Raw genomic sequence first — 24,309 nt, 5'->3', positions numbered from 1 at the left:
TTAGGACTTCTATAATTTCTTTCAATAATGTTTTATATATTTTAGAATATCAGTTTTGAACTTATTTTGTTTGATTTATTTCTATGTATTTGATTCTTTTTGATGCTATTATAGGGACACCATGGTCAATAAAATGAAGTAGGAAAACCTAGCTCTTTACCTTGTTTCTCAATAAGGAAACAATAAACACTTATACAAAAAGGAAATGTATAAAATAAACTTATAAATGTGAATCCATTGTTATCAGCTTCATGGTGGAGGCAATAACACAGAATTAAGAGCAGTTGGTGGGCCATGAGTGTAAAGGTGTCAGAACTGGGGAGGTTTTCTAGCCACTTAAGAATAGAGCCAATTTGACTTTTGAAAAGCACAGGCCTGGATGCAGATAGGGATATTCTTCTTTCTTCCTACCTGCTATCTTGAAATAAATTCAACTAATGAGGTATTGATAATGGAGATAAAAATTCTCATTATATACAGGGTGTCTGTTTTCTAAACTGAGGCCCATTTGAGAGTGAAAAAGAGTGCGCTTACTAATTACACCAAGGATATAGGCATAAACTGGAACTGTTCTGGGCAAACTGAGACGAATGATAATCTGAAGGATGATTATGGATGATTCCCCGCCCCCCACCTCCACTTGGTAGATGGTGATGGAGGCTTGAGAACTGGAAATTAATCCCAGTTTAAAAACAAGAATATTTTTCATTTGTTTTGTTATATTTTAAAGTGTGGCTTCTGGGACAAAGGTACCCTCTCAGGAGTCACTCTCTCCTCTGAGGAAGCCCTGGATTCATTCTAGGATAGAGAAAAAAGGAAATGCAAAGATTCAGTGGTGAAAATCAACTTGAAGTGTCCTAGGAAATGATGAGAGGCCAAAATGCCAGGAGAGAAATGAGCAAAGAAGAAAGTGATGAGCAGAGACAGCTCATACAGGCCAGCTTCTCCTCCCTTTAGAAGGCAGAAGGCAGAGATGGGCTGTGTTTACAGCATCCTTAGCTGAGTCCAAAGTGTGTCTTTGCCCCTTGTAGACTTTGTGCCCGTGGGCCAGCTGTTCAGTTTCTGTCTGCATCTCTTTATCAGAGAGAGGATAATAGAGCCCACATCAAGGAACTGTGAGGCTCACCTGTGCTGATCCACTTAGGTTTTTTTTAAGTGTTAATAGTTGATATTGTTATCTGCCTCAGTGGGGGCCATATTTTTTTTTTTTTTTAAAGGAAGAAATGGACCAGACCCAGGAATTGATTTTTGAGACTTTGGTCCTGAGTGTTTCTCCCACTACTGGATCATTTTATAGAGAGATAATTAATTTTAAAGATCTTTTAAATTCTGGTTGAGTATTCATAGGTCCACTAGCCTATGTGGAGGTCCACAAACAGATCTCCATTTTTAATTTTCAATGGTGGAAATGCAGGCTTAGGTGCCTCACCTCTGCAATCTATATCCATGGACCCTCAAATTCACCTTGGAAATACCTAGAAATGTTTCCAAGGCTTATTCCTTCAGATGGTAAGAAACTCAAGACCTGCTCTGAAAAGTAATAATGGGACCAACAACAGCAGTAATAATAGTGAATTGCAGCCCATGCTTATTCTTCACTTTATGCCAACTGACCACCGTGCTGAATAATTTCACGATAGCACCTTACTTAACCCTCAAAACAACCGTATGAGTTCAGAGAGTTTAGGTGACACAGCTAGGGCCTGGGGGGTGGGGGTCAGGGATTCAAATCCAACTCAGCCTGCACTTCTGTCTGTGCTATGCTGCCTCCCCATGGGGAGAAGTGGTTCTAGGGCAACGGCAAATATTTTAGGCAGAGAGTCATCCGTGTCTCCTTTAGCCTTTTAACCTACAAATCCTGTAGGAATAACCTAGCTGATACTTTTGCCAAAAAGGAAATGACTCCATCTCACAGTTATCTGGATTTTCCTAGTACTTATGCCACTCATGGGAAGTCAGATGAAACGACTTAGGAAAGAGCATCCTCATCAGGTGACTGAAGTGCTGGGGATGATGTTCATCTAGGGCTGCATGAGTGATCCTCTTGCACCCTGGTATGTGTAACGTGCTGTTGAAGAGATCTAGCCTATTCCTGGAGAATGACTCTTCACCTAGAGAATCCGTGCCTCACTCAGCAGTGGTAGCAGCAGCGCTCTTAACTCTGGTGCCAGCCTGCACTTGTGCCTGCTTAAGTGGCATGAGCATTTACCTTATTAGACCTTTGGTGGATCCAGCAAATTCATGGAAAGCCTTTACAGGAAAAGAACTGACTCTGGGCTTGCCTCTGTGTAATTCTACTCTGTCTTCTATTTCAAGGTGACTAATACATCTCAGTTATCGAATTTCAGGGAGAGAGGGGTTCAGGGAGGTAGCCTTGTGTGCTAGTGACAACCATGGAAGCCGTTTCTGAGGTCAGTGGAGGGGGATTCACATCTCAGCTTTGGAAATTAATACCTAAATGACTAGTTACTTAAAACTCTGTGTTCTTCAGTTTCCTTTGGTATCTAGTATATAGGGTTGTTGAAAGGATCAGTTGACATTATGGATGTGAAAATGCTTAACTCATGTGGAAGAAGCAGTTCATTCATTGACCCAACCTGCATTCATGGTCCTTTTTCCTTTGGTCTCCTTACAGCTCAGGACGGTCATATGAGACTCTTTTGTCCAATGGAACTAAAGTAGACTACTTTTGGGTGGGCTTCTAAAAACACTTGTACTGATAGAATATTTCTTTGGCCTATTTAGTCTCTCTCCCACACACACTGCTTTTTTAATTTGCTGGAACACATGTATGAGGTCTGTGATACAGCTGCCCTCTTATAACCATGAGTAAATACATGAAAGCAATTAGGGCAGTCTTTGGTTAGAACTACAAAGTGTCAGTACTTTCATCATCATTAACTTAATCATTATTATGAACATAAGGATAAGATCTATTGACTAATGATCATGGAACAAACCAAAAAAACTTCCCAAGTCCACAGTAGCGCTGATAAGCCCACTTAGCCACCTAATCCACCTAACTTTGAACTTCTTGAAATATTAAAGGTATGGCCTTTTATTTCTCTAAGTTCCTTTAGGCATTGCATTTCTCTCAGGTCAATGAAATCCTAAGTGATAAAACATAGAATTTTTTGGTTCTTGGTTGTTTCATTATTTTAGTCTAAAAGAGTGGCTAATGCTGGAACTCTCAGTACAGCATCTCAACCAAATGGTCACTCATCTTTGCTTGAGTACTTCCAGTGAGTAGAAGTTCACTACTCCTCAAGGCAGGTTAGTCTATCTTTGGACAGATCTAACACCTCAAACACCTCAAAAGAGATTTCTTGTGAAAATATTCGTTAAAATATCAACTACCTTAACACTGAGAAGTAATATTCATGATGAAAAAAGTCTGTGCCCTGGTGTCTGACTTATCCAAACTGGCATAACTGCTCACCACTGAGCCGGTATGTAATTAAAAGGAACTCTATACTTCCCCAGTGGCTCAGACGGTAAAAGTGTCTGCCTACAATGTGGGAGACCAGGGTTCGATCCCTGGGTCAGGAAGATCCCCTGGAAAAGGAAATGGCAACCCACTCTAGTACTCTTGCCTGGAGAATCCCATGGACGGAGGAGCCTGGTAGGCTACAGTCCATGGGATCCCGAAGAGTCGGGCACAACTGAGCGACTTCACTTTCTTTTCTTTCTTTCTTTCTATACATCTCAAAATTGGAATCTAAGACTTGACTGTAGAAATTCTTCCTTGGTCATAGATTTGTAATTATGTTCATGATTGCCTGACACCCTTTGGAGGAAACTGGTGTTCATGAATATGTGTTGAATAAGTGAGCTCTTATGTACATATGGTTTTGGTGGCCGCCTTAGTTGATGGATACCTGGCCTTGAGGTGCAAGAGGATTTAGCTCATTCTCCTAATGTGTGTGAGCCAGGAGATTGCGGGCAGGAAAGCATGGCGGGGAGACAGCAGAAACAGAATTTATCGCAGCCACTCCCCAAGACTTGACTAACTTCTGTGAAGTCCTCTTCTGAGGAGCCTATGTGTTGTTTTTCAGGGATGGTTGTGTCAATTCCCTGGTGTTTCTGGGCTTGTGTAAAGTTACACCTTTACCCTCAAAGTCCCCTCCAGTGAATGCGGAAGGAGTGGTCAGATAGAAAGGAGAAAGATTTCAACAAGTCCTTGAGGAAATAAAGCCAAAATGTATAGAGGCCCAACTAATCTGATTTTCTCTCTTATAAAGTATTCCTACCCCTATTTGACCCAAATCTCTGCCCTAATATCCTAAAAGCAATGGGGTTTTCTTTTAGGTGAACTCATGAATGAGATGGAGTTTATTGTTAATTATTAGGAAATTCTAGCAAAGGATGTCCTGGGCCTGCTTTGATAATATTTTATTCTTCACAGAAATCATTCAAACTGGAACTGGGGGAGCTCTTCACTGAAGTGAGGGCCTGCAGGCAGAGACAGAAGGCATGTGCCTATTCATCAGAAGATGCTCAAGAAGCATCTCTCTATCTCCACCACACCCCACATGCAAACATTAAGTTGTACAAAGATTATATGTTAGGACTGATAAGGGATCCTTTTCTAACACAGCATTCCTTTTGTACCAAATCCCAGGGAAATCAGAGTTGATGAGAAAACCAGTCAATACAGTGAGTAAAAACATGGATTTTCAGGACAAGCTTCATGCTCTGCACTCCCTTCTCTACTACTAAGCACGTACTGGGTTGGCCAGAAAGTTCATTCAGGTTCTTCCATATGATGTTATGGAAAAACCCAAATGAACATTTTGGCCAACCCAATAGTTTTAGGAAAGTTTTTTAAAGGCCACTTGTCTTTAAGTTTTCTCCTCTACTAAATGGAAATAATGATGTCATTTTCTTCTAAGACTGTTGAAAGAATTGATGATAATATCCTTCAAGCATTTAGAACAGTGATAGTCTAACAGTAAGCATCCAATAAATGTTATTTAAAACAATGATAGTAGGCATCCAGTAAATGTTAAGTGTTGTCCCTTTATCCACTAAATATCTTACAATCTTATATTACACCAAGAATACTTCTGAGGTCTGGGAACAAAATGTTGAACAAAACACACATTGCCCCCTAAGCTCATGGAATTTATGATATATCGAGGAAAAGGTAAGTTAAATAGATAATACCAATACAGTGTTAAATATTCTGCCAGCAGTAAGCACAAGAGTGCCCTGGAGATCAGAGGAGATGCTGACCCCTAGTCAGTGAAGACTTTCCTGCAGAAGTGATGTGTAGGTGGTTGCACCATGGTATTAGTGCTGGGGAGGAGGTAGAAAGTGAATGTTTCAGGCAGAGGAACCAAGGCCGCCCCAGGAGTTTTGTGCAAGATACAGTAGGGCTATTGTAAGGAGCAGAATAAAGTTCAGAGGAGTAGTGGGAGCGGGGAAGGGGAAGGGGAACATTATAGGGGAGAAAAGGCAGAAGGTATCCCTGGAGGATCCAGGACCAGGCCTGTGTATGGCAGGAGGCACTTTTAATGGGGAGTTTGCTGATCAGAGTTCCATTCTGTAATGGAGGGTGGGGAAAAGCAAATGAAGAGACTGCCCCTTCTTTGGTTCTCAAGTCTCATGTCCTTTAATCCATTGGAAACATCTTTGCCTCGGTCATCTACAGAGACCTAGACTCTCAGTCCTAGAGACATAAAGGGAGCTCAGATCCAAAGCAGTCAAGGAAAGGAGGCCTGGGAAGGATTGTGTTTCTTTCCATCCCTGATTCCGCAGGGTCAGGTTAGAGGGCAGGCAGAGGGCAACTGGAGCGGCTCTTTCTCTCTGGTTGCCTCAGGCTGACTGTCCTGGTTTCTCCAGAGGCAGTGGCCAAGGCTCACCAGAGCCAGCCCTCCCAAACGCTGAGGAGGTGGTACCGCCCTCTTCTTCTTGTGGTCTGTGGCAAATACTGCTTTCATCTGAAAAGCTCTTCAAAACCCAGATTTCCAAATCTTCCATGGTAGTGACTTCATTCAATATATTCTTCCAATAATGCCATGGAATTTTGAAAAAGATGATTTGAAATTGTTTGGTTTAAAAAAAAAAAGCAAAAGTAATGAATTTTGTTCAGAACACCAAAGTTTTAGTCCTGTCTCTGCCGCGAACTAGCTGTTTGACCTTGTAACAAATCCTGTAGCCTTCAGACATCTCTGCTTCTTAAGGATTGGGAATGAGTGATTTCTAAGCTCCTTTTCCCCTTGATTTTCTCTGATTCCATCTTCCAATTTTATAGAAGAGGAAACAGGCTTAAAGTACAGAGGGGTTTTTACTCTCGGCCCTAGAGAGATAAACCATTTCCCAGTTAATCATTTAGCTGAGGCATATCCAGGAGGTCTTTGTTTTCATATAAGTTAGCAAAATTACTTCATAGTACCAATCATGGAGAGTTTTACCTCCAATGTTGAAAAGTGAAATCATAGTATGCACTGGCTTCATAGGCCTTGGTTGGTTTTAAACTAAAGATCTCCATTTTTTTTTTCTCAGTTCCCTTTCCTCTTTGCTGTTTGAGTCAATTGGGGGGATAAAACCATTTGCTCTAAAATTAGCTGGTGGAGTTCTTTCATCTTGGACTCTTTTGAAATGAGAATTGAAACCCAAGCCTCAAGTAACTGAAAATCTAGTTTTTCTTCCACAAACTCTTGGAATGTCTGGACTTCTGCCCTGACCAGACCAACATAAGGGTTTCTCAAGTGGGATACCATTTTTATCTCAAACCAGCTCTTTGGAGGGAGGAACCTGAAAAAGCATTGGTCCAGGTTCTGTACCTCAAACCATGTCATATTTCTCTCTGGGGCTTCATGGATCAACTGCTCAGACCCAGGACATCCAGTGAGCCCTCCATTGCCTTGGACGCATTACCATCCCTGAGCTGGACAAACATGAAATATAACACTGACAGAGCTTGCATTCCTCGGCCAGCACATGTGGGACTCTAATGTGCACTTTAAAATCTAAATGCTGAGCCAGTCTGTTCTCTGGCCACCACAGAAGAGCCAACAATCAAGAGAGTGGAAAGGAAGCCAGCTCGTGGGATCCGCTACACATCCACCCGAGGCCTGTGGTGACTTGAGCACCATGGAGTAAGCAAAGCTCATGACATGTAGGTGTGGCATGGCATGGTTTAGGGGCCCCCTGGTCCAGTTCAGAGTCAACTACTTTGGAATCATCAGGCAAGTGTAGAATTGTCCTCTGGGGAGGCATTCCCCATTAAGTTATCCTGTCATAAATTCTATAGCACTGGCTGCCAGGCTGCTGGCCATGAAAAGCCCAGCTGTCCACATCAACAAGTCCTCAGGAACACTCTGAGCCTTAGCATTACTCGTGAGTGAGTATAAGTAAAGCATTTCATTTCTAATCACTAGAATCAGAAAAACAAGAGTTCAGATATCAAATTCTGACCAGTGATCTTGGATAAGTTATATTGAATAGATTATCAAAGAAACAGTCTTATGCATACACACACATTACATTTAACAGTATCTGGCACATAATGGAGCTCACTAACTATAAACATTGGTAATCATAATAAAAATATTATTAGGATCTATTACTCATGGAAATCATAAGCCTTCGGGTTAGATGAAAGGTTGAATTCTGTGTATAATATTTCCTCTCCTTGTGACTTCTGGGCAGATGTTTTGTTTGCTTGCTTGCTATGAAAGTGTTCATTGCTCAGTCGTGCCTGACTCTTTGTGATCCCATGGACTGTAGCTAGCCAGCTCCTCTGTCCATGGAAATCGCCAAGGCAAGAATACTGGAGTGGGTTGCCTTTCCCTTCTCCAGGGTATCTTCCTAACCCAGCGATTGAACCCGGGTCTCCTGCATTGCAGGCAGATTCTTTACTGTTTGAGAAACCAGGGAAGCTTTTCTTGCTATGATGTGGCTTTGTAATGTCTTAGAAGGAGGGTTGTTTTGATGATTAGAAATATTTCATGGAAAGCATCGAGCATGTTGCCTGGCATGTAGTACATGCTTCATACATGGTTCTTGGTTACATAAAATTTGCCCCAGATGACCTCTGAGCTCGATTCTTTCATGAGCATATGACACTAATGTTTGTAATCTGAGAGTGCTCCAAAAAGCACTGTAAATGTAGGAGATGCTTGTCATCAGGCATTATTGCAAGGGCCAGTTCATATGGTGGGTCTCACACCTGGCCCACACATGTTCTTTTCCTTGTTTTCTTCCCCAGCTCCCTGTGAATACCCTTGCCGCCTCACCTGACCTCTGTAGGATGATCTTCATGGGCTTTTACACAAGTTCACTAATGTAACACTTTATGAACTGATCAGGACAGAACTGCTCAGACTTTGAGCACCAAGTCCATTTGTGTTTCTATGGATACATGCGGTCTCACCATTTCCCCCACCCACCAGCAACAGGATAAGCTTCCAGGACCCTGAGACGCTGGGTGTATAGTACAGGACTCATCATTAATATTCAGACCCCACCCGAACTTGACATTCTGTAGGATGTTTTAAGTTGTGGAGCAGGAGGGGATCAAGCTGAACACATTTATATTATGTAAGTTTTTTTTTTTTTCCAAAGGATTAGCTGTACTGGGGACGCACAGCTGTTCTTTCCACAAGTCACTTTAGAGCAAGCTGCAGACAGTGGTAAGGACAGAAAGCTAAAGGCCAAATTCCGCATTCCTCTCTTCCTGGCTGGAAATCACTCTGAAAATTCCTACATTGTGCAGGAAGTGTATTCAGCTGAAGAGAGGGGAACTCCGTCGGGTCTAATGGAGAGTCATCCTTCTTTAGTCTCTAATCAAGCTCTCCTCTCTGCTGGTCCACATCTTCTCTTCCCTTTCACTCCCCTTGTGAGGACATATGTTTTCTTCTTTTTAACTTTTTCTTTCCCCAAAATAGATTTGCCGTGATGCTATACTTTTAAGTTTTAGGGCCTGTTACATACATAGGCCACTTCCAGAGCCCTACAGTTAACATTGCATTTGCAGTTTTATACTCATTTTATTAAGTTTTAGATCTCATAAAATCTGGCTCTCCTCTTGCCAATGTATTTCTATTTTCTCCTGGGGAGTCACAGCACTCCTATTCCCTAAGCCCATGGCTTGGGGATTGATGAATCCCAATGCCGGTGTGCTGGAAGCAGGATCTGGTCTAGCCAATCGTTTATTTCATCTTTTGATCACAGAGATTGTTTCCAGAGTAGGCAAAGGGTGTATCAGTCCAGTGGTACTCAAACACTGGAACAAATGGGGAGAAAAAACATCTTTTTTTTTCCCACTGAGTTTATTTAAAAGGAAGAAAATAGCTCTGTAACTTCTGAGGACATTCTCCTTGTCACAAGAGAAAAACTCACCTATCAAGAGTCAAGAACTACATGTTCACTCCTAAGGGCAGTCTTCATTCATTAAGCAATTGGTCTGTGCTGATAATTGCCAAGCATGTCCTAGACGGTGGAGTTCCATGGGTGAACACAAAATGGATAACATTCCTGTCCTCATGAACTGATATCCTAATTGTGTGAGGTTACATAAAAATGTATATGCATGTGGGCTTCCCAAGTGGCGCTAGTGATAAATAACCCACCTGCCAATGCAGGAAGATCCCCTGGAGGGGAAAATGGCAACCCACTCCAGGATTCTTGCCTGGAGAATCTCATGGACAGAGGCCTGGGTGGACTATAGTCCATAGGCTCGCAAAGACTCGGACATGACTGAAGCGACTTAACACGCATGCCCGTATATATGCAGGTGATAATCAGTGCTATGATGAAAGATAAAGCAAAGTAAGGAAATTGAGAATAATGGAAAACTCTATTTTTTTAAATTTTTATTTCTTCAGTGCTTAGGGGCGGTATGTGGTGGTGTGACAGTTGAGTAATATCTAAACAAAGCATGAATGTGAACCATTTGGATGTGTAGGAGAAGTGTGATTTAGCATGGAGAATACAAGCCCCAAAGTCCTGATGCAGGAAGATGAGCAGGGTATGTTCAGTGAGGAAGGTCACAGTGGGTGGTGCAAAGGGAGAAAGGAGGAAAGGAGAAGGGAGGGAGTGTTGAGAAAAGGGGTGATGTATTTATATTTACGTTTTCAACGACTGGCTTGGCTGCAATATATATATAAAAAAAAATACCACTGTCAAGTCAGAGTGGAAGCCTAGAGCCCCACAGGAAGATGACTGCAGCGGTCAAGGAGAGAGGATGGGAGTATGCAAGGACGGAGACAGTGTGGGTGGTGAGACGTATTTGAGTGATGAGTGTCTGATATATTGAGGTTAGAGAAAAGAAGGTTTTCTATTGAATGTGTGAAGATGTATGTAAAACACAGGAGTTAAGGATAATGTCCTACTAGGAGCAGGGGCTTGGTGTTAAATGGAGTCACCCTTAACTAAGATGGAGTGCACCAAGGAAGGAGCAGGTTCGGATTGGCATTTATAAACACTAGCATCTTCCTCCTCCTTCTCTTTTTCTTATTAATTTTACTTGATGTCTCTCTAGTATTTGGAACTAACGACCATTTCTTCTTAATTGTCTCTTTTACACTCTGCATTGAACAAGTTCTGTGTTTGTTTGTTTTTTTTTATCTTTTTTTTCCCCATGCTTCTGCTAAATCTGGGTAAATCTGCCTATTGTTCATTTTGCTTTTTTTGGAATATTAAATTTCCCTCTTTATAAGAACTACTCTTATTAAGTCAAAAAGAATTCTATCCCTATCTTCAAAGGGCAAAGGCTAAGATTCTATGTGTGGTTGTGTCTGTGAGCTAAGTATTTGGAAAATCTTGTGAACAATCATGTGTGTGTGTGTGTATGTGTGTGTGTTCAGGGCTAATGGTATGTCAAGCGTTGTTTAAAACAGATAAAATCAGATGAACTTTAAGTTTCTTTGTGATCCTGAGATTTCATTACCTAATGAACCTGAATTCCATTTTATCTCCCAACTCAATAATGAATACCTGGGGGCAAACCCATCTTGCTGAACACTGTTTATCTCCATTGGCACAGGGTCAGGATATGGCACTATTTTGATTGGATATTAAAAGGCTGAAAGACAACGCCTGTGACAGAAGAATTACAATGGCCTTTTGCAGATGCCAAATGTCACTGTGTCCTCCAGGCTCTGCCTAACATCTGTGGGAGAAAGTGAGCATGTCATTTGAGGGAATGGAGCCAGATCAAGGCCACTGCTCTGTCAAATGGCATGCCTGATGAACAACCTTATCTTGTGGTCTCAGGAAGTCCAGATGCCATGTATTCTCTACCCTCTACGTACAGTGGAAAATAGACAACAAGAGCCAACAAACTTGCCTGAGTTAAGAAGGAAATCAGAGTCAGCAAAATAGTCAATAGAATATGGATTCTGAAGCCAAGTAGGCCAGGTTTTATGCCAGCTGTATTATCACTATCTGCTTCCTGAAGTTGCTCTCATTTGGTTTCGTTATCGATAAAAGCAGGTGTTCATTCACCTATTCAACAGTATTTATTTAGTGCCCACTGTGTATCAGAAACTAGGTTCTGGACTTTTAATGATGAGTAAGAAGTAAGAGGCATACTCGATGTTCCCAGAGTACGCATCTCCTATTTGTCACAATCCGTGAGAGCACTTACCACCTGGAGTACAGTTACCTCTATACAGGAAGATGTCCCATGCTTTATCAAATCTCTCTAAGGAAGTGGTCTTATTCATCTTGATGCTCCCAGCTCCTGCTGTGGTACTTGTTTGTTGGTTGCTATTCACTTCTGGAATTGTTGTCCACTCATCTGATACATTTTCTACTATTTTTATGATTGACTCACTGTTTCTCTAAATAAATCTCATGCCTCCCCTCTTGAATTCTGTTCACATAATGTAGCAAGTTGCACTGTGTACTTCCCCTACCCCACACCCAAAATAAGTTGAAATCCTAATCTCTAATATCTATGAATGTGACTTTATGTGAAAATAGGGTCTTTAGAAATGCAAATAAGGTAAGATCACAGGAATTAGGGTGGCTCCTAATAGACACACAAGGAAATACCATGTGATAATGGAAGCAGAGATGGCAGTGATGGGTCTACAAGCAGGGAATCATCAAGGATTGCCAGCGATCACCAGATGTTAGAAAGAGTCAAGGAAGGATTTTCCCCTAAAGTGAAAGGGAAAGTCACTCAGTCGTGTCTGACTCTTTACGACCCCATGGACTGTACAGTCCATGGAATTCTCCAGGCCAGAATACTGGAGTGGGTAGCCTTTCCCTTCTCCAGGTGATCTTCTCAACCCAGGGATTGAACCCAGGTCTCCTGCACTGCAGGTGGATTTTTTACCAGCTGAGCCACAAGGGAAGCTCTTTCCCCTAAGTCTTGAGCAAATATGGTTTGGCCAATACCTAGATTTTGAATTTGGAGTCCCCTGAAATGTAGGCAAATAAATTGCTACTTTTTAAAAGTATTTATTTATTTGGCTGGGTCAGGTCTTAGTTGCACCATGAAGGATTCTCACTGCATCATGTAGGATCTCTCGTGACACACAGACTCTCTAGTGGTGGCACCCAGGCTCAGTAGTGGTGGCACATGGCTCCAGAGTGTATGAGCTCCGTAGTTGTGGTGCAAGAGCTTAGTTGCTCCACAGAATGTAGGACCTTAGTTTCCCAACCAAAGGATCAAGGCTGTTGTCCACAGCCTCTGGATAACAACGCAGATTCTTAATCACTGGACCACCAGGGAAGTCCCAATTACTATTGTTTTAAGCCACTGATTTTGTGGTAGTTTTTTGTTTGTTTGTTTTATAAAGGCAGCCTTAGGAAACTAATATATAGACTTACTACATTTCTCTCCTACCTTTACCTGTCTATTTCTTCTTCAAGGATCGGCTCAAATATTACCCTAAGAGTTCAGTTTATACTAACCCACCTACTGAAGAACCAAGTACCACTTAGAACACATGTGTCTTGTATTTTGTGTAGTTTCTTCTGTAATAATAAGAAAATAAAAACTAACACTTATGTCACACTTTAAAAATTATCTGTTATGATATACTAACCTTTCAGAGTTGAAAACACTAATATTACCTCTGTTCTACAAATGAAAAAACTAATCCGAGAAGTTAAACAACGCACCTAAAGAGCCATCGCCAATTTGTGCCCACAGGCAGAGGGAGTTCCACACCTGCTATGCATTTGGGTCTGGTGGTCTTCGGACCACCTACATCAGCCTTCCTTATCAAGAAGACCTAATCTTCTTGAGCCTCTTCTCAGCTAATAGTGGGCATAGTGTAAACAGTCAAAATATTTTTTTAATGGATTTTAATGTATTCCCAAGTTCTGAAATATGTGTAGAAGTTCAGACTCATGAAAAAGCACCATGTCTGGTGGATAATAGGCACTATTATATTGGAAAATGCCTATTGAGTGGATGTGCTGAAACTATTGTTCCCTCTGCCCCACTTCTCCAGCTCTGCTCTTCCCTAAACTTCTGACCAGGCTAGTACAGGATGCTTCTCTCAGGAGGAAACCCGAGCAACGTCCCATGTATGCAGAGGAAAGGAGGAACAGAAGGACTTTGCCACTGTGTCCCTACCGAGAGAAATGCATAACACCTCCCTGTCTCCTTTCAAGTCCAGGAAGCCTCACCAGCATAGATCACAGGAGATGAGAAAGAGCTCATGTCTGAGGAGTAACCTTCCTCCTCAGAAAGCTCCCCTGTCATCTTCGGGAGATCACCAAGTCAGTGAAAGGGAAGTGGGACTTCCACATTCCAGGGTGAAAAGGATGCTGAAGTTCTAGAATTATTCACAAGCTCTCCTGTTTCCTCTCCCTGTTATGGAACAGATGGAAAAGGATTAGAGCCCAAACAACTTTGTGTGTTGCCATAAGTTACACAAGACACCTGCTATTAGCAATCTCCTGGATGAATCAATGCCTTCTCCCCAGTCAGAAGCACTGAAGACTGAACTGAATCTCTCTCCTCCTCACTCTCATCTTTCAAGTGTCGTAACCGTGGACTAGCTGAGGTTTTAATAAGATGTGCTCTTTCTGACTCCCACTGTTTGGATCATGAAATGCTCTTAGTCCATGCCTTTGCCCCCAGAGGCCCCTGAACAAAATCAAATGGCAACACTCTATAAGAACAGTATGTTTGCTCCTTCTTCCAGGGTCAAGCCAATCTATATCTTTTGCTTTGTGCTTCGTGTGCATCTTTACAAACTGCTGAAAGCTGAGCCTGGAGCTGTGCCCAGCACATGCTGATATCAATCTACGCATTTGTGGTATGCCCTTCCTGGGCTGTGCTGTAAGAGTATTAGCATGAACAGAGTGTTTGCACAACTGCCTGGGAAGAAGTGAACTTCACCCCAGTTTCACCACATCAGATATTGATTTGTCATGCTGCATCCTAATGACAGTCAGAAGGCAGGTTCTTGATTTTTCCCAACAGAAAAGTGTCTCCCTGTCAGGTAGGGCCATGAAATAGGGAAGTCGGTTTTGGATGATGGTCAAAGCCTTGAAGGACCACATTTGGCACATGGTTTTGCCTGGGTACCATCTGTTTATCCTTAAAAGCATCATTCACTTTCATCCTCCAAGAAGTAGCTCTTCCCCCTTGGTTGGCAGATAGCATTGAAAGCTCCCACTTTTATGCTTCAATCAGTTCCACTAATTTACAATAACATGTTTCCTTCTCTGAATCCACTGTAAGATTATTATCACTGATGATGTTGGTTCCCTACCCAAGTCTTTTAGGATCCCTTTAACCTGTTGGATGGGTGTACCCCCCCACACTCCCACCCCCAGGTGCTATGGGTATTTCAGATCCCAGCTTTCACTTAAAACTTTTTTCAGAGGCTTCCCCTTGGACTCATGAAAACGCTTATCTTGGACAACCTGAGATTATGATGTACAATATTTCCCCCACTTCCCCCGTGGCTCAGCAGTAAAGAATCTGCCTACCAATGCAGGGGATGCAAGTTCAATCCCTGCTTCAGGAAGATTCCCTGGGAAAGGAAATGGCAACCCACTCCAGTATCCTTGCCTGAGAAATCCCATGGCTATAGGAGCCTGGTGTGCTACAGTCCATGGAATTGCAGAGTCAGACATGACTATAGCAACAACAACATGAGCTCCCCACCCCCACTTCCCTCAAGTCCTAATTTGAAAACAGAGCCAAGGACAGATTCTGTGGTGCAATCTATGTTCTTGGCTTCCACAAGGATTAGGCTAAAGTTAGACCTCATTGAAACATCGCTCCTTTTCCTTCTCTATCTTGCTTTTCTCATTCTCTTACCTGAAAGCACACCATCACTCAATCACTTCTAAATGAATCCCTTCCTTCAACTCTGATTCTAGGGAATTTTTTGACCTAAGCCTACAATCTCAATTAATTCTTACTACCACCCAACCAGAGGTAGGTATTAATATTCCATCTAGAAAAACTGAAGCTCAGGAAAAGTAAATAGCTTTGCAAGATATGTAACAAACACCTGTCATATACCAGGTGCTCAATAAATAGATTTTAAATGAAATAATAATACCAAGTCTCCATTAACTCACCAAATGACCTTGGGCCCCAGACCAGTTATTGATCTATGGTAGGATGGGATAACCTGAAGAGGACCAGAACTTGATAGGTAAACAGGTCCTCTAGGATAAATACTTAAAAGGAAATTCAGAAGACTTAGAGAAAGAAGGTAAGCCAAAAATGGGTGAAATGCAGTGTTGGAGCCCTGGCAGAAGATAGAAGAGATCTAGCCATAGGAACCACAATCCTAGAATGGCATTTGAGAATTCCTGAAGGTCTCATCAGAGCCTTGAAAAGTCTGCAGAGAAACTGCCTAGAAACCTAAGACAGAGCATCAGACTCAGAGGAATGAAGGAGAGACAGTGTTTTCTGAAATGGCAGGGAACAGAGCTTACTTATCACTATAGCAGTCATACCTTGTAAAGCACCTGGCATATCAATGGCAACAATAAATATTTGTGGAATAAACAGTTGAATGAGAGAAGGCTGCAGTGTAAATTGAGTGTGAGGCATGGTCATGAACTTGTGGTAAGACTCTAGTTACTAAACCTTAATGACCTGATTACACAGAACTGTCAGCCAAATTGATTTATTGCAGAGCTTCCCATCTCCTCTTATACTAGGTCCTGAAGTTATCCCTGGAAAAGAATCAAAGCCAGATCACCTCACTGATGACTACTGCTGGAGGAAGTTTAATGGCTTCTGATTGGAAGTTTGGGTTAGGAAGCCAAGTGGGGGCATTCCAATGGTAAATCAGTTTCTTCTCCGGGACTGGCCATGCTTCACTTGTTAATCTAGGTATTTGAAGCAGATGGATTTTCAGAATGTTACTTCTCCACTATGGATAATGAGCTTTTTTTTTTTTTTTTGGTAGGTCAATTGAATTTTTAAAAATCTATTATTATTTATTATCCTGCTATAGGGTAATTGCTTTACAGAATTTTATTGTTTTCTGTCAAACCTCAACATGACTCAGCCATAGGTATACATATATGTCCTCCCTTTTCAACCTTCCTCCCATCTCCCTCCCCACCCCTGTATCTATGTTGATACAGAGCCCCTGTTTGAGTTTCTTTAGCCATACAACAGATTCCCATTGGCTATCTATTTTACATATGGTAATGTAAGTTTCCATGTGACTCTCTCCATATGTCTCACCCTCTCCTTGCCTCTCCCCGTGTCCATAAGTCTATCCTCTATGACTATTTCTCCTTTGCTGCCCTGGAAATAAACTCCTCAGCACCATTTTCCCAGATTCTGTATATATGCATTAGAATACAAAATTAACCTTTCTCTTTCTGACTCACTTCACTCTGTATAATAAGTTCTAGGTTCATCCACCTCATTAGAACTGACTCAAAGGCATTCCTTTTTATGGCTGAGTAATATCCCTTTGTGTATATGTACCACAACTTCTTTATCCATTCATCTGTCAGTAGACATCTGGGTGGCTTCCATGTTCTAGCTATTGTAAATAGAGCTGCAATGAACAATCGGATGCATGTGTCTTTTTCAATTTTGGTTTCCTCGGGGTATATGAGTGGGATTGCTGGGTCATATGGTGGTTTCATTCCTAGTTTTTTAAGGAATCTCCATACCATCTTCCATTGTGGCTGTATCAATTTGCATTCCCACCAATAATACAAGAGTGTTCCCTTTCTCCACACCCTCTCCAGCATTTACTGTTTATAGACCTTTTGATGATGGCCATTCTGACTGGTGTGAAATGATATCTCATTGTAGTTTTGATTTGCATTTCTCTAATAACGAGAAATGTTGAGCATCTTTTCATGTGTTTGTTAGCCATCTGTATGTCTTCTTTGGAGAAATGTCTGTTTAGGTCTTTTTCCCACTTTTTTATTGGGCTGTTTGTTTTTCTAGAATTGAGTTGTATGAGCTGCTTGTATATTTTGGAAATTAATCCTTTGTCAGTTGTTTCATTTGCTATTATTTTCTCCCATTCTGAGGGTTGTCTGTTCACCTTGCTTAGTGTTTCCTTTGTTGTGCAAAAGCTTTCAAGTTTAACCAGGTTCCACTTGCTTGCTTTTGTTTTTATTTCCATTACTCTAGGAGGTGGGTGATAGAGGATCTTGATTTGATTTATATCATCCAGTGTTCTGCCTATGTTTTCCTCTAAGAGTTTTATAGTTTCTGGCCTTACATTTAGGTCTTTAATCCATTTTGAGTTTATCTTTGTGTATGGTGTTAGGAAGTGTTCTAATTTCATTCTTTTACATTTAATTGTCCAGTTTTCCCAGCACCATTCATTGAAGAGGCTGTCTTTGCCGCATGGGTAATTCTCGATTCTTGCCTCCATTGTCAAAAATAAGATACCCATAGTTGCATGGGTTTATTTCTGGGCTTTCTATCTTGTTTCATTGGTCTATATATCTTGTTTTTGTGCCAGTACCATGCTGTCTTGATGACTGTAGCTTTGTAGTACAATCTGAAGTTAGGAAGCTTGATTCCTTCATCTCCATTCTTCTCTTTAGCTATTTGAGGTCTTTTGTGTTTTCTATGAATTGTGAAATTTTTTGTTCTAGTCTTGTGGAAAATGTCATTGGTAATTTGATAAGGACTGCATTGAATCTGTAGACTGTTTTTGGTAGTATCCTTTTCACAATATTGATTCTTCCTACCCAGGAACATGGAATATCTCTCCATCTGTTTATGTCATCTTTGATTTCTTTCATTAGTGTCTTATAATTTTCTGTGTATAGTTCTTTTGTCCTCTTAGGTAAGTTTATTTGTAGATATTTAATTCTCTTTGTTGCAATGGTGAATGGGATTGATTTCTTAATTTCTCTGTCTGATTTTTCATTGTTAGTATATGGAAATGCAAGTGATTTCTGTGTATTGATTTTTGTATCTGCAACTTTGTTAAATTCACTGATTAGCTCTAGTAATTTTCTGATACTATCTTTAGGGTTTTCTATGTACAGTATCAAGCCATATGCAAACAATGAGAGCTTTACTTCTTCTTTTCCAATCTGGATTTCTTTTATTTATATTTCTTCTCTGATTGCTGTAGCTATGTTGAATAATAGTGGTGAAAGTGGACACCCTTGTCTTGCTCCTAATCTTAGGGGGAATGCTTTCAGTTTTGTACCAGGTAGGCATCATATATGGCCTTTACTATGTTGAGGTAGACTCCTTCTATGCCCATTTTTGGAAGAGTTTTAATCATAAATGGGTGCTGAACTTTGTCAAAGGCTTCTTCTGCATAGATTGAGATGATATGGTTTTTATCTTTCAATTTGTTAACATGGTGTATTACCTTGATTGATTTGCGTATATTAAAGAATCCTGCATCCCTGGAATAAACCCAACTTGATCATGGTGTATGAGCTTTTTGATGTGTTGCTGAATTCCGTTTGCTAAAATTTTGTTGAGGATTTTTGCATCCATGTTCATCAGTGACATTGGCCTGTAGTTTTCTTTTTGTTGTTGTCTTTGTCTGGTTTTGGTACTGGCTGATGGTGGCCTTCGAATGAGTTTGGAAGTATTCCTTCCTCTGCAACTATTGGAAAGAGTCTTAGAAGGATAAACATTAGCTCTTCTCTGAATGTTTGATAGAATTCTCCTGTGAAGCCATCTGGTCCTGGGCTTTTGTTTTTTGGGTGATTTTTGATCACAGCTTCAATTTTAGTGCTTGTAATTTCATTGCTCATAATTCCTTTTTCTTCCTGGTTCAGTCCTGAAGATTGAACTTTTCTAAGAATCTGTCCATTTCTTCCAGGTTATCCATTTTATTGCCATATAGTTGCTCATAATAGTCTCTTATAATCTTTTGTATTTCTAGATTGTCTGTTGTAACCTCTCCTTTTTCATTTCTAATTTTGTTGATTTGATTCTTCTCTTTTTTTCTTGGTCAGTCTGGCTAAAGGTTTATCAATTTCGTTTATCTTCTCAAAGAACCAGCTTTTAGTTTTATTAATCTTTACTTTTGTGTCTTTCATTTCTTTTTCATTTATTTCTGCTCAGATCTTTATGATTCCTTTCCTTCTACTAATTTTGGTGTTATTTTTGTTGTTGTTGTTGTTCTTTTTCCAATTGTTTTAGGTGTAAAGTTAGGTTGTCTATTTGACGGTTTTTCTTGTTTCTTGATGTAGGATTGTGTTGCTATAAATTTCCCTCTTAAAAGTACTTTTGCTGGATCCCATAGGTTTTGAGTTGTGTTTTCATTGTCATTTGTTTCTAGAAAGTTTTTAATTTCCCTTTTGCTTTCTTCAGTAACCTGTTGGTTATTTAGAAACATTGGTTAATGTCCATGTGTTTTTGTTTCTTACAGTTTTTTTTTTTTCCTGTAATTGATATCCAGTCACACAGTGTTGTGATCCGAGAAGATGATTGACATGATTTCCATTTTCTTAAATTCACTGAGGTTTGATTTGTGACCCAAGCTGTGCTCTATCCTAGAGAATGTTCCATGTGCACTTGAGAAGAAGGTGTATTCTTCTGCATTTGGATGCAATGTCCTGAAGACATCAGTGAGATCCATCTCATCTAATGTATCATTTAAGATTTGTGTTTCCTTATTAATTTTCTGTTTTGATGATCTGTCCATTGGTGTAAGTGGGGCATTAAAGTCCCCTACTCTTATTGTGTTACTGTCAATTCCTCCTTTTATGTCTGTTTGTGTTTGTCTCATGTACTGAGGTGCTCCTGTGTTGGGTGCATAGATACTTACAGTTGTGATGTCTTCCTCTGGGACTGATCGCTTGATAATTATGTAGTGTCCTTCTTTATCTCTTATCTTTTTTATTTTAAGGTCTGTTTTGTCTGATATGAGGATTGCTACTCCAGCTTTCTTTTGCTTCCCATTTGCATGAAATATATTTTTCCATCCTCTTATTTTCAGTCTATCTGTGTCCTGAGGTCTGAAGTGGGTTTCTTGTAGACAGCATATATATAGGACTTGTGTTTTTTTTTTCCATTCAGCCAGTCTGTGTCTTTTAGTTGGAGCATTTAATCTATTTACATTTAAAGTAATTACTGATATATATGTTCCTATTGCCATTTTCTTAATTGTTTGAATTTTGTAGATCTTTTTTCTTCTCTTGTATTTATTGACTATATAAGTCCCTTTAACATTTGTTGTAAAGCTGGTTTGGTGGTACTGAATCCTCTTAACTTTTGCTTGTCTAAAAAGCTTTTTATTTCTCTGTACATTTTGAATGAGATCCTTGCTGGGTACTGTAATCTTGGTTGTAGAGTTTTCTGTTTCAGTACTTTAAATATATCCTACCATTCCCTTCTGGCTTGCAGAGTTTCTGCTGAAAAATTCAGCTATTAAGCATTTGGGGTTTCTCTTGTATGTTACTTGTTGCTTTTCCCTTGCTGCTTTTAATATTTTTTCTTTGTTTTCAGTCTTTGTTAGGTTGATTAGTATCTGTCTTGGTGTGTTTCTCCTTGGGTTTATCCTGTATGGGACTCTTTGTGCCTCTTGGACTTGATTGACTATTTCCTTTTCCATGTTGGGGAAATTTTCAACTATAAACTCTTCAAAAAATTCCTCATACCCTTTCTTTTTCTCTTCCTCTTCTGGGACCCCTATAATTTGAATACTGGTGCATTTGATATTGTCCCAGGTGTATCTGAGACTATCCTCAGTTCTTTTCATTCTTTTTATTTATTCTGCTCTTCAGAAGGTATTTCCACCATTTTATCTTCTTGATTCATTCTTCTGCTTCAGATATTCTGCTATTTATTCCTTCTAGAGTATTTTTAATATCAGTAATTGTGTTGTTTGTCTCCGTGTGTTTGTTCTTTAGTTCTTCTAGGTCTTTGTTAATTGATTCTTGCATTTTCTCTATTTTGTTTTCAAGGTTTTTGGTGATCTTTACTATCATTATTCTGAATTCTTTTTCAGGTAGTTTGCCTATTTCCTCTTCATTTATTTGGACATTTGTGTTTCTAGTTTGTTCCTTCATTTATATAATATTTCTCTCTCTTTTCATTATTTTTTTTTTAACTTACTGTGTTTGAGGTCTCCTTTTCCCAGGTTTCAAGGTTAAATTCTTTCTTCCTTTTCTTTTCTGCCCTGCTAAGTTTGGGCCAGTGGTTTATGTAAGCTTATAGGGTGAGGTTTGCACTGAGTTTTTTGTTTGTTTGTTTATTTGTTTTTCCTCAGATGGGCAAAGCTGAGTAAGGTGTTAATCCTGTCTGCTGATGATTAGATTTATATTTTTGTTTTGTTTGGTTTGTTGTTTAGATGAGGTGTCCTACACAGGGTGCTACTGGTGGTTGGGTGATACCCGGTCTTATATTCAAGTGGTTTCCTTTGTGTGAGTTCTCACTATTTGATACTCCCTAGGGATAGTGGTAGTCTAGGGTCTTGGAGTCAATGCTTCCACTCCAAAGGTTCAGGGCTTGATCTCTTAACAGTCCTAATCTTCTCAAAGAAAGGCAATGCCAAAGAATGCTCAGGCTACTTCACAATTTCACTCATGTCACACGCTAGTAAAGTAATGCTCAAAATTCTCAAGCTAGGCTTCAACAATAGTGAACTGTGAACTTCCAGATGTTCAAGCTCGTTTTAGAAAAGGCAGAGGAAACAAAGATCAAATTGCCAACAACCGTTGGATTATTGAAAAAGCAAGAGAATTCCAGAAAAACATTTATTTCTGCTTTATTGACTATGCCAAAGCCTTTGACTATGTGGATCTCCACAAAGCATGAAAATTCTTAATGAGTAGGGAATTCCACACCACCTGACCTGCCTCTTGAGAAATCTGTATGCAGGTCAGGAAGCAACAGTTAGAACTGAACATACAACAACAGACTGGTTCCAAATAGGAAAAGGAGTACCTCAAGGCTGTATATTATCACTCTGCTTATTTAACTTATATGCACAGTACATCATGAGAAACACTGGGCTGGATGAAGCACAAGCTGGAATCAAGATTGCTGACAGAAATATCAATAACCTCAGATATGCAGATGACACCACCCTTATGGCAGAAAGTGAAGAAGAACTAAAGAGACTCTTGATGAAAGTGAAAGAGAAGAGTGGAAAAGTTGGCTTAAAGCTCAACATTAAGAAAATGAAGATTATGGCATCTGGTCCCATCACTTCATGGCAAATAGATGGAGAAACAGTGGAAACAGTGAGAGACTTTATTTTTTCAGGCTCCAAAATCACTGAAGTTGGTGATTGCAGCCATGAAATTAAAAGATGCTTACTCCTTGGAAGAAAAGTTATGACCAAGCTGCTACTAAGTCACTTCAGTCTTGTCTGACTCTGTGTGACCCCATAGATGGCAGCCCACCAGGCTCCCCTGTCCCTGGGATTTTCCAGGCAAGAACACTGGAGTGGGTTGCCATTTCCTTCTCCAATACATGAAAGTGAAAGTGAAGTCGCTCAGTCGTGTCCAACCCTCAGCAACCCATGGACTGCAGCTTTCCAGGATCCTCTGTCCATGGGATTTTCCAGGCAAGAGTACTGGAGTGGGGTGCCTTCTTCATGACCAAGCTAGACAGCATATTAAAAAGCAGAGACAATACTTTGCCAACAAAGGTCTGTCTAGTCAAGGCTATGGTTTTTCCAGTAGTCATGTATGGATGTGAGATTTGGACTACAAAGAAAGCTGAGCGCTGAAGAATTGATGCTTTTGAACTGTGGTGTTGGAGAAGACTCTTGAGAGTCCCTTGGACTGCAAGGAGATCAAAATAGTCAATCCTAAAGGAAATCAGTCTTGAATATTAATTGGAAGGACTGATGTTGAAGCTGAAACTCCAATACTTTGGCCACCTGATGTGCAGAACTGCCTTATTTGAAAAGACCCTGATGCTGGGAAAGATTGACGGTGGGAGGAGAAGGGGAAAATGAGGATAAGATGGTTGGATGGCATCACTGATTCGATGGACATGAGTTTGAGTAAACTCTGGGATTTGGTGATGGACAGGGATGCCTGACGTGCTGCAGTCCAAGGGGTCGCAAAGAGTTGGACACGACTGAGCAACTGAACTAAAGTGAACTGAATCGTCTCAAATCTTGAATGTAATGTTCAGGGCAACATTGGTGTCGTGATAATCTGCTCAGGCCACCACTAGAGGGATGGTTTTTGTCCACACAGGTTCCTGGACAACCTTTTCCAAGTCTCTGAGGACGGAGGTTTCTTCCAGGTCTTGCACTTGTCACAGAGCCACTGGTAAACCACACATAGGAAGGGCTAATTCAGGCAGAGCTCCAGTCTTGCAAGATCTGATGTTTGCTACAAGTGGGGATTTCTAAGGCACTTTTTCTGACAAGTTTAAAATAGCTTGACTCAAGATGTCTCTGACTTTTATTCCACACCTCTCGTCTTTATTTATGAGCCTGAATCCTTGCAAAGGACCACAAAGCCTCTTCTCACAGTGTAAGTTTCCTTCAGCAGATGAAGAAGCTAAAGAAAGGTGCCATCCCAACCTCAAGCTTTCTTTTTATCCTTTGCAAAAGGGAAACAGAATGATCAGTCTTTCAACTCTTGCAGACCCCAAATGAGGGGCCTTCTCACATGGAATTGAACTTGTTTACAGTGTTACCTCTGTTGGTATGGACTGCTTTTGCCCATATCCTTGACATTCAGCATGTGTCAGCTCCACTGCGCAGCTTTTAGTGTTCTTGGCACCCTAATCCTACTTTAATCCCAAACTGGATTAGCTCTGAACTCTCTACAGAAATCCCCTATGCTTATTTCTTCCATGGTACTTAATTTCCCACATTAAAATCTTCTTTTCCTTCTTTCTTTGTATATATCTTTCTTCCCACTAGATTTTGAAATCCTTAAGGAGAAATGTCTTTTTCTTTTTCCAAATTGATACACATGAAGGCCAGTACATCATAAACA

The sequence above is a fragment of the Bos indicus genome, chromosome 14, assembly GCF_029378745.1.
Source record: "Bos indicus isolate NIAB-ARS_2022 breed Sahiwal x Tharparkar chromosome 14, NIAB-ARS_B.indTharparkar_mat_pri_1.0, whole genome shotgun sequence".
Lineage (NCBI taxonomy): Eukaryota > Metazoa > Chordata > Mammalia > Artiodactyla > Bovidae > Bos > Bos indicus.
Note: the sequence above shows the minus strand (reverse complement) of the source record.